A 15526-nucleotide genomic window follows, 5' to 3' on the forward strand; every position below is an offset into this window, starting at 1 on the left:
CAGGATATATGGATATTTTGCTACAGATTGGTCTCACATGTGGTTTCCATACAAGGGAAAGTGCAACTAGATCTGGGTAGAATTTGAGAGGTACATGAAACATAATGTCACTTCCATCAATGGTGAGATGAACCATTGGCCTTCACAGAAATCATGTTCGACAACTGCCTCCTTGAGACAACATTAGGGTGTTATCTCACACGGCTAGCTCCAACCCCACCAGATGCATAGTTGGGACTGCTTCCTTAACCAACTGATGATAATGAAACTTGTACAACACATTGTAGTAATAGTAGAAGTAATAGCAGCAACAGTAGTAGCAGTAGTACTAACACATCAAGCGGTCTGTGTATAGATGAGATGTGGACCATGTACTTTGATGGATCAAAGACACAGGACGGCTTAGGAGCCAGGTCTGTTCTGATCGACCCTTTCAATGGGAAGCATCAGGTATCAAGTTGCTTGGAGTTCGAGTGCATGAACAATGTAGCAGAATATGAATCACTCGTGTTGGGCTTGCAAAAAGCCATCAACCTCAACGTGGTCATACTCAAAGTGGTAGGTGATTTAGAGATAGTGGTATGGCAGGTACGTAACACCATTCACTATTTATCACCGCATATCAAAAGTTACCAGCAAGAGGTATGGTTACAAAACTCAAGCTTCCAAGCATTTAATATCATTGTCGTACCACGTATGCATAATGTAACTGCCAATGCACTGGCACATGCAACCTTAAGAATGTCACCGCTTAGGGATAGATTTACTATTGAAATTATATACAAATCATCTATCCTAGACAACATAACTAACTTACGCATGTTTAATGATGATTAGCAAATACGACATTTCATGGCCAACGCTAACGCCTTCAAGGATGTAGTGATAGATGATGACGAGAATGAGCACTCTCTACATGCGAAAGTTAGTAACATGAAAGGCCACATTATCACAAAAGGTGTGGCATCATTGGAAAATCTATATGACTTGAAAGAATGGTACCAGGGAACAAGGAATAGCAAGACCCACAGTTCCACCATGAGGCACAAACTGAGAAACCTGGGAATAGAACGGGTTCCAAATTTTTTCAAACTTGGTACATGTTGTACACAACAAGAGCGGTAAGCCTTTATCCTCTTGTTCAAACAATACCGAGATGTTTTCATGTGGATGTATGATGATCTGAAGACTTATGACACGCGGATCATCTAACATATCATCCCAATCAAAGAAGGGGTCAAGCCATATCAATAGAATCTAAGGAAAGTACATCCATTGCTTGAACCCCTCATACAGAAAGAGCTTACTAAGTTGTTGGATGCACGGATCATATACAAAGTTCGACATTCCACATGGGTCTCCAACCTTGTTCCTGTATGAAAGAAGTCTAGGGAAATCTACTTGTGTGTCAATTTCTGGAACGTAAACCGCACCTCGGACAAAGACAACTACCACATGCCGTCCATGGACCATATTTTGCAAACAGTATCTTGGGCACATATGTTTTCTCTCCTTGATGGTTTCTCAAGATACAATCAGGTTCTGGTAGCAGAACCTGACATACTCAAAACTACTTTCCGTACCAAGTGGGGTACGTTCGCTTATAGACGAATGTCATTTGTTCTTGTAAATGCAGGTGCAACAATTTAGCATGCTATGGACATCGCCTTTCATAGACATAATGGGCAAAGTGTGGTGGTATACCTCAATGATGTGACTATGTTCTTAAGAAGACGAGGACCACATACGCATTTGAAGAAAAAATTTGAGCGATGTGAAGATACAAGAGTTCCTTGAATCCAAAAAAGAGCGTATTTTCCATGTCGGAGGGGAAATTCCTCAGACACATTGTTGCCAAGAGTGGGATCAAGGTGGACCCAGACTGGGTCCAAGCCATTACATAGATTCCCTACCCAGTCAACAAGAAAGATATGCAATCCTTCTTGGGAAAGATAAACTTCCTCCGAAAGTTCATCTCAGATTATGCACAAACAGTTAAGCCCATGTAGGACATGATCAAGAAATATGTACTCTACAACTGGGGTAAGAAGGAAAAGTATGAATTCTCCCAGACCCAGCAGGCCATTGCAGAAGCGCCTACGCTCTACAACCCAGATTTCAAGAAAGATTTCCTATTATACACCTTTGCTTCTGATAACTCACTAGCTGCAGTACTCACTCATAAAGACAAAGCTAATGATGAATGTCCCATCTCGTTCATGAGTGAAAGCATGCAGGGACCAGATCTCAACTACCCTTCCATTGACAAGAAAGATTATGTAGTTTACAAGGTGGTAAAACACTTTAGGCCCTACTTTCTGAAAAACCACTGCATAGTCTTTGTCCCCACCCAGCAGTCCACACATTGCTTGTCTAACAAAAACTGGGTGAATGATGTGCAAACTGAATGACAAGATTACATGAATATGATCTTGAAATTAAGCCAGTGCACATGATCAAAGGACATGGGATTTACAAACATCCAGCTGAAGCAATGGGCGCTCCAGATAACAAAGAAGATCTCATTGGTTGGGAGTAGGAGATTGAGATGTATGACATAAGGCAAGCAACACCCACTAAATATAGAACCTCTTGGTATGCAGATGTACACCAGTACCTTGAGCATGATACCAAATCATCTCACTTTTCTATTAGATAGAAGAGGGCATTGCGCCTGAAAGCCTTAGCATATTACCCGGTGCACAGAGTGCTTTACAAAAAGCATAGTAATGGAGTTTTGCTCAGGTGCTTGGAGGCACATGAATCAGAGAAGGTACTTTAGGATATGTATGACAGACTTGCCGGGGGTCACATTGCGGGAAATACCACTGCACACAATTTTTGCAAAATGGTTTTTACTGGCCCACATTGTTCAGGGATGCACATGCTTATGCCTGCAAGTGCCCAGTCTAGCAGTGATGCATCAACATAACATGAAGATCAGCAGCCCCACTGCACCCTATTGCAGTGACCGAACCATTCCAACAGTGGGGCCTGGACATCATTGGGGAACTTTTCCCTCATTAATCAAAACAACATCACTATATCCTAATAGAAACTGACTACACGTGGTGGAAAAAAGCAGTTCCGCTCAAGCAAGTGAACAACTAGGAGTTCATCAGCTTCCTCCAGCAGAATATCATCTCATGCTTTGGCATCCCGTTATCACTTGTTTTTTATAATGAAACTTATTTTTCATCTTTGAAACTCTATGATTTTGCATTACAAAGTTGTATTGTGCTAAATAATTCATCGAACTACTACCCGCAAGGAAACAGTCTAACAGACTCCATGAATAAAAACCTCATTCGTATAATCAAGAATATCATTTTCTCTTAGTAGTGTAACTGGCATACTGCCCTGACCAATGCGTTATGGGCTGATGTGTAACACCGAAGCCCTCTTTGAATACCTCACTGTACTTCTTGGTTTATGGTATGAAGGCATTCTTCAACCAAATATCTACTTGCATGCACTTCAGCTTTCCCAAGAATCCCAAGGCAAGCCATGTCATTTAGTTTAGTGTAGGATGGATGCTCTCCATAAGCTTTAGGAAGAAAGTATGAAATCAAAAGAAAAATTCACACTCCACTAGAAACGTATCAAGAGATGGTTCGATAAGAAATCTATAGGGAAAGCTAACTTTGATGTGGGTGACTTAGTTATGAAATGGGATAAGCCACATGAAGACAAAGGCAAACATACAAAGTTCCAGTCCCTGCGGATTGGTCCATACATAGTCCATGAGAATATTGGCCCACATATGGATCATTTGCGATCACTTAATGGGAGGATTGAAAACTTTCCTGTCAATGACCAAGATCTCAAGCATTATTTTCGGAAGGCTGGGTCGTGCCCGTGCCATGTACATAGTCTGCCTTTTTTTTTTTTTTTTTCAATGTGGTTCACGGGCACTGAGTGGCCGCTACGTCCACGTAGAGAAGTGGGGCAGTTACACCCGAAGGGATCTGCCGGTCGGCCATATCAGGCCTAACCCCGAGGGCGTCAAGGAGATTTGACCCCGTGACCTCCCAACCGGGAAAGTGCTTAGCAACGGGAACTCGACCATTTGAGCTATCCCTCGGGGCTATGTACATAGTCTGCTTACTGCTTGTTATTTTCATTTTGTTTTCTTTGCTTATCATCTTTTTTTGTTTGATTTTTCTTACTATTTTTTCTTACATTTGTTTCGTTTTCTTCATATATTACTATTTTTGTTTATGAAAATGAGTGCTGCCAACTAATACGTTCTGGATTTTGAATAGAGTATGTGGCTGAAATTTGAATAGACTTGTGACACTACAGCACTTGGCCAGTCTTGTGTCTGTTTTCTCTGTGCTTGGTTATAACCTTCGGCCGATGAAGTCTTGACGGAAAATACAAGTCATCTGCAAGGGAATATTTGGTTCAATCATGAACCTGTGTCCACACTAGGGAGCCCCGTGCCTATACTCAGCCTTCTGCCTTGTGTGTTTAAGCTCATCCAACTAGTAGAAACGAAGAAGGGGAAAATCTAAATGAGAAAACCTATGTCAGAGTTCTTACATGCTTCACTGAAGGAACAATCTCTTCCTCTCCCAATAAGTTGAGATCCCTCTTCTGCCCCAAAAATAAATAAGTGTCGATGCATAGTTCTCTTCAAAAATATAAAGGCGAAAGAAGAGAAAGGCTTCTTGGGTAGAGAGGTGAAGCATGCAACTCCACCATGGTATTGACCAGGTTCACTTGTAGTGGAGCAATGTGTGTGTTCATGCTTGTCTCCACCAGTGTATTATCCAGGCTTGCTGACAACGGAGCAACACCAGAGATGAAAACTTATACTCTGAAAATCTTTAACTCGCGAGCTAAACTACCCTTCCTGGATTCGAGGCACTGAGATCAAGCTTAACTTTTGATTGTGTTTGACTAAGTTGGCAAAAGGTGAACCATGTATGTCCATAAGGTAAGTGGAGAAGCTGAATTAATCCGCACAATGATCGAATACTCTCCGAAAGACCAAGACCCTATGCTAGACATGAACCAAAACAGAGAAGCTGGAGTTCTACCAGTGTGTCACAAAGTGTTGTAGTGGCTACAAAACCCTCCAAAATTTAGGCCCGCACCCAATTTTGGAGCCTCCCTTGAGAGCTTCGCTTGATGAATACAAACCCCAGGTTCACTCTGTGAGCTCGTGTAAGTCTTTGCATCCACCTTGCTTGTGCATTTCTTTCAAGTTTCTACATGCTAGTGTCTAAGTCATGCTGGTATCTAATTCATGCTTGCGACCATGTTCTGGTTACACTCAAAGTATTCACTTCATATGTGCTTGTTGTATTCTCCATGAAAGCATATGTTGCACTCACACATAGAGTCACATTCACTGTCGTGCAAGCATCGTCTCGATCAATGAACGGTCAATCATGAGTGTCGCTGATGAGCCCTAAATTTGGTAACATTTTGGGCTCATTTGGCCTAACTACCCTTGCTCAATCCTTCATTTTTCATAACTTATGCATCATTTTTTAGTATGTTTATGTCATTTGTACGAATAAGGGTAGTCACTATTCCTAGGTGGCTAACACGTGCTCATTTCAGGTTTTTTGACACATGTTGGAGCAAAACCGAGCAGACAAGGGCTAGGAGATAGCCAAGATGGGGTTGAGGATTCATAGGGGGGTTGTCCATGGCATTAAATAGCCTTCCTCGGGATCTTCACCCCCAACTCCGAGCTCCAAAAGCCACCAAAACCGGATCTAGAAGGCAGCCAAACAGATTTTATGGAAGCAGTTGTTCACTCCCAGTTTGGTCAGCCAAGTCCCATAGATTTAGGAGGCCAGCTTGGGCCTCGTGATGTATAAATGATAAGGCTTCAGCCTTCGAAAAGGAATTTTGAAAAACTGTTGCACATTCTGCACTACGAGCTGCCAACTCTGCATTTGTTCTTTTGTAGCCATCATTGGCACACCTCTTGACTTATGATTATTATTTCTTAATGAGAAGCAGTCAGATTTGATCTCAGCTCTGAGTTTCTAGAGGAGCCATAGCTCTCGGGGTTGGGCCTAACCTGAGAGCCTAGGGCCTCCTTCTTTGTATTGATATCTTTCCTTTCAGCATTATGATTTTCTTTACATGCATTTGAAACGTAGTTTGTTGAGTTAGATTTAGTTGTGTGGTTAAGTAGGTCATTGTTGAAAGATAGAGTTGCTTCAGATGTCTAGAATAGAGTAATGAGATAAGAATTGATAAGAGTTCCAAAAAAGGGTTGCCTGCACTCTCATTTTCACCTCTTTCTAGGGGCTGGAATTGCAGACAGTGTTACCCAACAAAAACGCTAGTTTGCTTACTCATGCAATCTTTGGTGCAATGTTTTCATTTGTAAGAGTTATCCATGCACTCAGACCTCTTGGAATGTTTCTTTACTTCAGTACTGTACATGGTTCTCTTTAGAAATAAAGTTGATGTTCATTGGTTTCATTAACAGTTGGGATAGATTAGTTAATATTTTGATTATGTGCAGGACGTGGATGATTTGGTTAAGTTTACACTGTGCGGTGCATCTCCATCACTCTCTCGTCCATCTAAGCTTCGTCCAGGCGAACTGCTCATCTCCAAATTAGATCCCTCGTCTCACAACTACTCTTTTGCCCACGTCACCCTACCTTCTTCGCCTTCCATTTCCTCTGCCCTCTTTAAGACAAGCTAGCTTTCCACACCCTCTCATCACCTCATCTCTCTGTCACTAAGTCATTACAAACCCCTATCCTACCTCCCTATCCATCCATGCATCCTCTTCCACTCACCCATCATCCAAAATCCAATCGTAGAACATCCTGTAGGAATTGCTGAACATCCTGTAGAAATTCTGAAACATCCTGTAGAACCCCTGCAGACTTCCTGTAGAAGCTCACAAATGAGGTTTCTTGATATCCAAACTTTTTGAAACTCTCTGGAAGGGTGTTAGGGACTCCTTAGACCCCCTCTGAACCTTCCCAACCTTTTCCAAGCCTTTTTCCTCCTTGATCCACCTCTGCATAGTCAAAAATAGTTAAAAGCACATGCATGATAATCCCAACAACTTAATCAAAAATACAAAAAGACATTTTCTTTAGATAGAGGTAGTCTAGACACATGTATTTTACCTTCATAGAAGTAATGGCATCTCTTTCAGTAGTTTGCATGCTCTCCTTTGCGTCAGTAGGACTAGCTGGTAGAATTAGGGTTTGCTAGGGTTTGCGTTTCTTTTTGACTTTCAATTTCCTTTTTGCAATTAGATTAGCTTCCCTTGAGTTAGCTTTCATCCATCAATTAAAAAGCTTCTTCTAGAGCTCATAGAAGTTGGCTTAAGCTCCTAGCGGACTTGTGCCAGCTGACCAAGTGACAACTGCGGCAAGAGCTAGTACTTGTGCATACAACACCGTCGCTTCCAAGTTTGTTATGAACTACCAGGTTGATAAGATTAAAGAAGGGAGTCCCAGGAGTTGTAGCATTATTGCTACAATACTGGAGCCCACCACCTTTTTGGCGCCGTTGCCGGGGAAGTGTCAGAGTATTGGTGATTGTTGCTTTTCTTCTATTTTCCTACTCTCGCCTTCTGCTAAGTAGTTTATTTCATTTCCATTCTGCAAAAGTAGCATAGACATTTCCTGCTTTCATAGATTAACATTTCAATTCCGCAATTTCATTTCTGCAAGCGTAGATTAGCATTTCAATTCCGTAAGCGTAGCCTAGCAGTTCATTCCTACAATTTCATTTGAGCAAAATAGATTAGTTCTTTCATGCTTTCATTCATTTCAGCAAGATAGTTAGTTGCAGTTCAATCTATTTTAGTTTTGCATGTACCAGAGAAAAAAACAAAAGCAATCAAAAGTCTTTCCATTTCATGCCTCGTAGAAATCGAGATAAAACAGGAAAATTCTTACCCAACACCCCCACCACGTCACTGAGTCACCCTTCTCTCTTCTTTGATCACAGTGATCCAAAAGAACCTATAGGCGAGCCTCCTGAGATATACAAAGATCCTATAACAGAAGAAGAGTTAGAGAACACTCCATCTGAAGCCATGGCTGACAATAGAAGAGAAGATGAGAGAATAGAAGGTGCCTTTCCCATCCGAGAGACCAATGGAGACATGAAAATGAAAAACATAAGCCCCTCCGCTTTACCTCACTTCCATGGACTGACTACTGAAGACCCTGATACCTTCCAATTTGAGTTTGTTGTCCTTTGTCGAACCTATGACTATATCGAAGATGAGCAAAAACTGAAACTCTTCCCCTCTACCCTTAAGGATGCGACATTACGCTGGTTCATGGGCTTACCTGGGAACAATATCACCACTTGGGCTTAGATGTAGCAAGCTTTCAATACCAAATACTGGGACTACTGTAGGTCCAAGGAAACCAAGGGAGAAATCTTTTGGATGACCATGGGGAATGATGAGTCTTTAGAAGATTACGAGGAAAGGTTCCAACTTAGCTATAAACGGGCCAGGTGCACACTTGACCCTGAATCTCTCAAGTTGGTCCTGCTCCGAGGAGTCCCTGAAGACCTTTTAGATACCCTTCACATGCTAGCTGGAGGGGATATTTACCAACTACCTTATGAGGATATAAAGACTGTGTTTAGAAACCACTCTAGGGCAGCCCAGAAAAGAGGTAGAGGAAACCTCCTCTCAGCTAGTATTCCTTTCTCCAAACATGAGTTTGCAAATCAATTAGAGGACCTCAAGAGTGAGGTGAGACAACCATTGCCATGCAACTTGATACATTCCGAATCCAGCAGAAGAAAGAGGAAGATGAGAGGGTTTTTTCTATCTTCTGCCCTAGGTGTACAAGGAAGCACACTAAGAACGAGTGCCCATTACATTCGGTTGAGGTATGTTTCGTTTGTGAGGAGGACCACCCCACAAACCAATGTCCAACCTTACCTGGGCTTAAAGCCATGTACCAAGGGACAGAAGCGCCCACTGAACCTCTCTATTTCCTCAACCAAAGGAGGCCACATGGATCGAGACCTTACCAACAAGGGATGCAAGGGACATCCCAAGCTTATTATAGCCCCAACCAATCTACTCCTATGCCTTCCTAGGGTCCCCCTGCTCATCCTTCCTGGTCTGTGCCTCCCCCATGGTCTTACCCACCTCAGTACCATACTCAGCCCACTACTCATTTGTTTCACTCACATGCCCAGCCACAACCTTAGTGGAATGAACCTCAACCGGGGTGGAGGCCCCAGTACAACACTCCTCCTGCCATTTTGCCTCCACCACCAGCTCAACCACAACCATTACCTCCTGCTCCTCCAAGACAACCCCAAATGCCTGCTCAACCGAACCCGAATCCCAACAACCGACAGGCCCAGCAGGTATATACTGGGTAAACAACATGCCCTACCTATGCTGTGGAGATCCAGGAGATCAACCTGTGATCTGGGAAGACTCTTTCGGATCGCCAACCTCCTCCCCCAGAGGATGAGGAAGATAAACATGAAAGTGAACCAAAAGCCATTCCACCCTTTCCTGAGAGACTAACAGCAACCACACAACCCAACCCAGAGGAGGATGAGCTTCTGGGAGAACTCAAACAGTTGTGTGTGAGAATACCACTTCTCCAAGCCATCAAGGATGTACCGATATACAATAGACTGGTTAAGGAAAAGTGTTTCAGACACCCAGGCAGGCGAAAAAGAGAAGCGTCAACGATCAACGTCATAGGACAACTATCTGATCTTATGTTGGGGCAAGTAATCCGCCCAAAGTATTTGGATCCTGGGAGTCCTGTAGTTGATGTCCACATCAATGGCACTATCATACCCCACACTTTGATTGATTTAGGGGCTGACATTAATGTGATGACCAGAGATACTATGCTCAAACTCAACCTTCAGGGTTCCTTAAGAAAAACCTCGATAGTCCTGCAGCTAGCAGATTGCTCCACCGTGACTCCCGAAGGGATTGTGGAGGATGTCTTGGTCTTTGTTGACTCTTGGGAGTACCCTGCAGACTTCTTGGTTCTGCAACCAAAGGCAAAGCTTACTGGATACCCCCTTACTTTGGGAAGGCCTTGGTTAGCCACTGCGGATGCTTACATAAGCTGCCGTGCAGGAAACATGACCATCAAAAATGGTCCTATGTCCACGCAGCTAGTCCTATACCCTCTTGCCCAACCCTTATTAGAGCATGGCTTACCACTTTGGTTGGAGGAAGGAGAAGAGGATGAGGTGTACTCTGCACCCTTGTGCACCCTAGACACCACTAGGGGAGGTCCCCCAACCGAGGATGATTTGATTGAGACCTTGATTCAAAATCCACCTCCCAGTGCATTGTCCTTAGAGAAATTGGTGGAGGATGCGCAAGCCAGCACCTTAGTGGACCTTTGTGTAACCAATCCGGTCACTCCCAGAGTAAAAAATGTGGAGTTTGGCCCCGAGAGAACGTTAAAGATCAGCTCCTCCCTATCTCCTTCCCAGGAAAAGGAGCTGTGTAGTCTGTTGGCCAGTCATATAGATGCTTTTGCTTGGAGCTATAAGGAGATGAAAGGAGTCCATCCTTCGGTCTGTACCCATCACATCTACATCAAAGAAGATTGTAAACCGGTTAGGCAACCCCAAAGGAGAATGAATCCAGCCCTTAAGGACATCATCAAGGAAGAATTACAAAAACTGTTGGATGCAGGATTCATTTACCCCATCTCGGATAGCGAGTGGGTGTCCCCTTTGGTGTTGGTTCCCAAGAAAAACGGGAAGTGGAGAATCTGTGTGGACTACCGAGAACTGAACAAAGCCACCAAGAAAGACCACTTTCTTCTACCCTTCATCGATCAAGTGTTGGATGGACTCGCGGGAAAGAAGTTTTTCTCTTTCCTAGATGGGTTTAGCGGGTATAATTAGATCCAAATCAGCCCGGAAGACCAAGATAAGACCACCTTCACTTGTCCTTGGGGTACCTTTACTTATCGAGTTCTTCCCTTTGGACTATGCAACGCTCCTGCCACCTTCCAGAGAGCCGTCTTGAGCATCTTTTCTGAGCTGGTCCATGATTCGGTGGAAATCTATATGGATGACTTCACTCCTTATGGGTCCAACTTCCAGGAAGCATTGTCCAATCTGGGAAAAGTCCTAACCAAGTGCATTGAGATGAACCTGTCCCTTAGTCCTGAAAAGTGTGAATTCTTGATGACTGAAGGGACCGTGCTAGGACATACCATTTCTCGCCAAGGGTTATAGGTGGATCCTAACAAAATCGCTCTCATAAAAAAGGTTCCACACTCTCAGAAGGTAAGAGACGTTTGAAGTTTCTTAGGCTTGGCAGGATATTATAGAAGATTCATTAAAGACTTCAGTAAGCTAGCTTCGCCATTGTTTGGCCTCTTAGCAAAAGATGTTGAGTTTAAATGGACTGACGATTGTCAGAAGGCTCTGAATGAATTAAAGGATAAGTTGGTGTCTGCCCCAATTTTGAGAGGTCCAAATTGGGCTCTACCTTTCCACATCCACACTGATGCCTCGAACAAAGCCACAGGGTCAGCCTTAGGACAAGTTGAACAAAAACTTCCATACGCCATATACTTTGTCAGCAAAAACTTACTCAAGGCAGAACTGAATTATACTGTAACTGAGAAAGAATTCTTGGCCGTGGTCCATGCCCTGAACAAGTTCCGACACTACATCACTGGCCATCAAACATTTGTACATACTGATCATGCTGCAATTAGATATTTAACGAATAAACCAGATGTGAATGCTCGTATTATTAGATGGTTACTTTTGTTGCAGCAATTTGATTTGACTATCGTTGAAAAACCAGGTAAAGAAAATGTTGTTGCTAACTTCTTGTCTAGATTGGATTTACCTACAGGTGAGGATGGAACAGTGGATGACCAGATGCCAAACGAACATCTGTTTGCTATCTCAGTACTCTCTCCATGGTTTGTTGATATAGCAAACTACCTTGTCTCAGCACAATTCCCTCCGCACCTATCCTCAAGAGAGAAGAGCAGAATCGTAAGGAAGAGTGCCTCATTCACTTGGATCGGGGCAACCTGTTCAAGCTTGGCCCCGATCAGATCTTAAGGCGTTGTGTAAGGGAGGAGGAAGTCTTTGACATCCTCATAACCTGTCGTGATGGGCCTTGTGGAGGACATTTTGCAGCCAAAATAACTGCCTTCAAAATCCTACAGGCAGGCTACTATTGGCCCACACTTCATTAAGATGTCAGAAGATATATCAGCCAATGTGACCGCTGCCAAAGGATGGGGAAACCGACTCCAAGGGACGAAATGCCTCTCCAACCTCAAGTGACTCTTGAGCCATTTGAGAAGTGGGGAATGGATTTTGTGGGTCCAATCAATCCTCCTTCAAGGAAAAGGTCTTACATCATTGTGTGCACAGACTACCTGACAAAGTGGGCAGAAACCAAGGCAATCAAAGCAGTGACAGAAGAAAAGGTGGCCGAGTTCTTAAGAGAAAACATCTTCTACAAATTTGGCTACCAAAGAGAGCTAGTCACCGATCAAGGAAGCCAGTTCACCTCCAACTTAATTGAAGACCTACTCGCTCATCACAAAATCAAGCATAGGACTTCCACCCCCTATCATCCTCAAGCAAATGGGCAGGTGGAAGTCACCAATAGAGCATTGGAAGGGATCTTGACTAAGGTGGTGAGCAGCAGTAGAAAAGATTGGGAAGATCGCCTGGTTGAGGCCACTTGGGCTTACAACACCACTTGGAAGACCACAACCGGCTTCACACCTTATGAGCTGGTCTATGGGAAGAGAGCTTTGCTGTCAATTGAGTTCGAGTACAACACCTTGAGGATGGCAGCTCAGCTGGACCTAGATCTCAGCCATGCCCAACAAGAAAGGTTATTGCAGCTGAATGGGTTAGACGAGCACCGAATGCAGGCCCTTCTCCACTCAGAACAAGCAATTCCAGCCGGGAGATTGGGTGCTGTTGTACGATTCCAGACATAAGGATTTTAAGAGGAAGCTGAGAACAAGATGGCTGGGACCATATGCAGTGGAAAAGTGTAATGACAATGGGTCTGTTCTTATTCGGACCATTGATGAGGAAGCCATCCCCATGCTCGTCAATGGGCATCGACTAAAGATCTATAGAAAACCTATTTCAAGGCAAGAATTCATCAAAACTGTGGAAAAATCAGTGCTGGTCATAGAGAAGGGTTCTGCCTCTGTTTTGGGCATACCCTGAACATCAAAAGAAAAAATAAAAAAAAAAAAAAAATATATATATATATATATATGTGTGTGTGTATATATATATATATATATATATATATGTGTGTGTGTGTGTATATATATATATATATATATATATATATATATATATAAAATAAAGATCCTTGGGTGAAAACCTTTCTAAGGCTCCCAAGGTAGATGGTAGGGGTGAAAACCTCATTGAGGCGCCCCTGCTGTCTTTCTGAAAATTTTTGAATAAAAAAGACCCATGCATGAAAACCTCTCTGAGGCGCTCAAGGCAGATGGTAAGGGTGAAAACCTCACAGAGGCACCCCTGCTGTCTTTAAAAAAAAAAAAAAAAAAAAGGGAAAGGAAGAAAAAAAAACAAACAAAGAAACAGGAAAACAGGCTCAAGATTTGACAGTTCATGCAGGTTGCAGGTATTGCATGTAGAGAAAGAGGTCCCTCAACTCAAGGACAAGGGTCCCTACTATGCTACCAGGTGACCTCACCAGCACTCCCTCCAGAAACACTCATCTCTTCCAAGGTCTGGGCACGATTTGATCACAGTTTAGCCTTCTACAGGAAGCTACAGGACTTTCTACAGGAAGTTCTGTATTTCTACAGGAAACTTCCTGTAGAATCTTTGGACGGCCCAAGACCGACTGTGTGGAAGAATTCGAAGCCCGAAGTCCAATACGGAGGCATAAAAACCAATGTTTTTCTCCATCACCCACTGTTGTCGCCTCCTTCTACCACCCCTGTTGCCATGCAATAGAAATACCTGCACAGTCAAATCAGAACGTTGGATTCTCAGAAAAAACAATTCTCAAATGGAATAAAGTATGTAGAGGCCCCATGCGCTACTTATCAAAGCCATCCAAGGACCCTGCGACCGTGACCGTGATTCCACCGTTTCCACCGTTTCGGCATGCACCCGAGGAGGAGAAACGACTACAGGATATCCTACAGGAATCATGTAGCAGTTGATCCGGCTAGAGCATACACAATGAAGGCACCTGCAACTCATAGAGCGGGCACATGCACCATCCGTAGCCAGGTAACTGGTCTCATAACCAATAGCATTCGGCAAGAAGGAACCCCCGTGCCTGTGCATGAAGCAACAGCAAGCGGATCCGTCACCCTCGTCCTGAAGCCTGAAAATAACGTCGCGACCGCACAGGTAAGTGCCTCACCCTTTTTCGTCAAATCACATGAACAATGCTATAAAATGTGTGTGAGTATGGAAATGAATGGGTTGAGCCAGTCGAGTAGCCATTCAACTGGCCACCATGACCAGTCTGATGGTCTCGTCCAATTCGGAAAGTGTTGGTTGTGTCAAACAAGACAGGAAATGGACACGTGCGAAGCATCCAGTCGGGGAGAAGCGGCGATCTAACAGAAATGGCGGCGGTAGATATGCAGGGAATGATTCAACGGTCAGGCAAACTTATAGTGGAGTGATAACAGGTGACGTCGTCCAACGGTCTGGCAGGGACAGCTCACCCCCGTGCCACGAGTATGGCACTCCACTCATTTATCATCAACCGCTTTGCAGTCGAGTAAGCGTCTGAAATTCCCTTAAGACTGTTACTCCGAGTCCTCGGCTTGTTCAAACATCTGGTGGCTGCACAGAAGGCCTAGAACCACTGACGCGCTCTCCAGAACCCGTGCGCGACTTCTACAGGAAGCTGCGCTACAGGAAGCTCACCGCTACGGAGGAAATTAATCTATTCATGTCAAAGGTGGCAAGTTGGAATGAGGTAAGCCTGCACCTAGTCCTCCCATGCAATTGGTTCGAAGGGTGGCGAAGTCGACGTCCTAAAAAAGTAGAACTACAGTCTGCGCATGAATTTGCAAGCGTCGTCTTACTTCTGCATGAGAATTGTCATCGTAGTGTATATGCGGGGTTTTCTACAGGATTTGGTTCATAATTGAGCCACTGTCAAGGCTCACCTGTAGATAGCCATGAATTCACAAACTGTGTGCTTGACAGAGGTGTAATTCTGTGCTCTGTCTAAGGAAATCCCAAAGGTCCATCTTTTGATACGCGCTAGCCAGGTCCGGCTAACACAGCAAGCTTTCACCATGCCGGGTGGGTTCATTAGGAAAGAACCGACAGACTCAAAGAAGCTACGGGAAAACCTTGAGGTGGTAGACCTGTTTTCTTGTGCACGGTGGATGTCGTTCTGCGACAAGCTTCAAGGTTACGATGACGAGGTGGTAGAGGAATTCCTGCGAGCTTTGAAGCCAAAATAAAAAACGCTAGCCGTTGTCAATTTCAGAGGTTTGAATCTTAGACTCACCCCACAGTTCATCAGCAGAGTCACTGATCTCCCGATGGGGGTACCGTG

At 43.9% G+C, this 15526-nt stretch overlaps 1 pseudogene; it reads left to right on the forward strand.

Moving 5' to 3' along the window:
* Positions 1 to 369: 369 nt before the first annotated feature.
* Positions 370 to 15526, forward strand: part of LOC149173946 (uncharacterized) — a 71909-nt pseudogene continuing 56752 nt past the window's right edge.

Source organism: Pinus tabuliformis, chromosome 4_2 (assembly GCF_031772625.1).
Source record: "Pinus tabuliformis cultivar Carrire ecotype Pingquan chromosome 4_2, CPIR1, whole genome shotgun sequence".
NCBI lineage: Eukaryota > Viridiplantae > Streptophyta > Pinopsida > Pinales > Pinaceae > Pinus > Pinus tabuliformis.